Source organism: Pteropus alecto, unplaced genomic scaffold (assembly GCF_000325575.1).
Source record: "Pteropus alecto unplaced genomic scaffold, ASM32557v1 scaffold79, whole genome shotgun sequence".
In the NCBI taxonomy this organism is placed as follows: Eukaryota; Metazoa; Chordata; class Mammalia; order Chiroptera; family Pteropodidae; genus Pteropus; species Pteropus alecto.
The window spans coordinates 11,959,050-11,960,368 of NW_006494612.1; the positions used below are offsets into that span (position 1 = coordinate 11,959,050).

The 1,319-nt window shown below is 43.4% G+C and overlaps 1 protein-coding gene across 1 annotated transcript in view; it reads right to left on the reverse strand.

Moving 5' to 3' along the window:
• FAM184A (family with sequence similarity 184 member A) overlaps positions 1 to 245 on the reverse strand; it is a 102,748-nt gene extending 102,503 nt beyond the window's left edge. The window contains exon 1 of the mRNA XM_025042437.1: positions 150 to 245. The gene's annotated coding sequence lies outside the window, so the exon portion shown is untranslated. The remainder of the gene's footprint in view (positions 1 to 149) is intronic.
• Between the last annotated feature and the right edge of the window lie 1,074 nt (positions 246 to 1,319).

The window sequence follows — 1,319 nt, forward strand, 5'->3', positions numbered from 1 at the left end:
CGGCACCTAGCGAAGGGCGCGCTGGCACCCCGCAACCTGGCGCTTACTCCTAAGGCGGGACTCCGAGCCCCGCCGGGCAGTAAGTCCCGCGTGCGGCGCGTGCTGCTCTAGGTAAAAAATTCAGCCAGAGGAGATGGGGTCGTAGTCACCTTCGGTTTGCAGAAGACGTGCCAATTTACTGAGCCTTTCCACGTGCATCATCGCGTGCGATGCTCCCAAGTGGCTCTTCCCCAAATGGCTCTTCTCCGAGTGGCAAGCTCACGTCCATCCCCCTCCTGGCACTGGCCTCAGCACTGGTGACTTGGGCGCTCCAGTCTCGTGTATCGGATAATCCCTGCCTTGACCCTTCTTTGCAAACACACAAATGTGATTGTTACAATGTCTTAGGCCGACCTACTACGTGCCATGCACTGACCCTCATTCAACTCCAAGTGTCTGTGTGGAGAGAGTACATCGCACCGGTCAATTGATATAGCATCGCACTGAGACAATTATATACGTAGTTGGCTGGAAGTAAAGGGAAAAACAAGATGGAAGAAGATGTTAACCTCTTAAGGATTTGGGGCATGGCCAAAATGTGCCATTGCTTGTGCATTTTCACCTTCCTAAATATGTTTATTTCCTATTGATTTTCTCCTAACATCTCTACTCCTGCAGGTCACCAGATATTTCTGCACAGTGCTTGGTCCTTGTCAGGGTTTTTTTTTTTTTTTTTTTTTTAATATGTATCCTGTGTGGAAGTAAATGAGTCGTTCTGGAGCAATCTTAACACAAACTTTAAAAATGTAGAATTGTGCCTATTTTAAGAAAATCTGTTCTCCATGCAGTTTTGCAGAATCGAATCCTCCCACATTATAATATGTGATTTCTCTTTAGCATGCAAATTACCATCATATAAATCTGAGATTATTAACAAATCCGATTGGGGGCCAAATTAACATAAAGTGTCTGATTGTGAAAAAAATCTAAACTAACAAGGTGAAGATTGAATAGGATCTTGAAATACTTCCAGAACCTTTGGAATTTCAGAAAGGAAGTTTGAAATTGGCTACATCTTTCCCCAGATGCTAGGTTCTCAGCGCCCCCATCCCCCAAACCCAAATGGACCTTCCAAAAAAATAAGTTGTCTAGTTCCAAGGTTCTGAATGGAGCAGATGGCCAGAAACAAATATTATGCAAATTTTGCTCCCTTCTTAAGCTCTAATGATTAAATGAAATTAAAGAGAATTAGGAGCTAGTGTTCTTTCATCAAATTCTAGGCATGGAAGATTCACAATCATTTTAGAACTCATGTCCTTTACATTCTAAGCAATAGACTC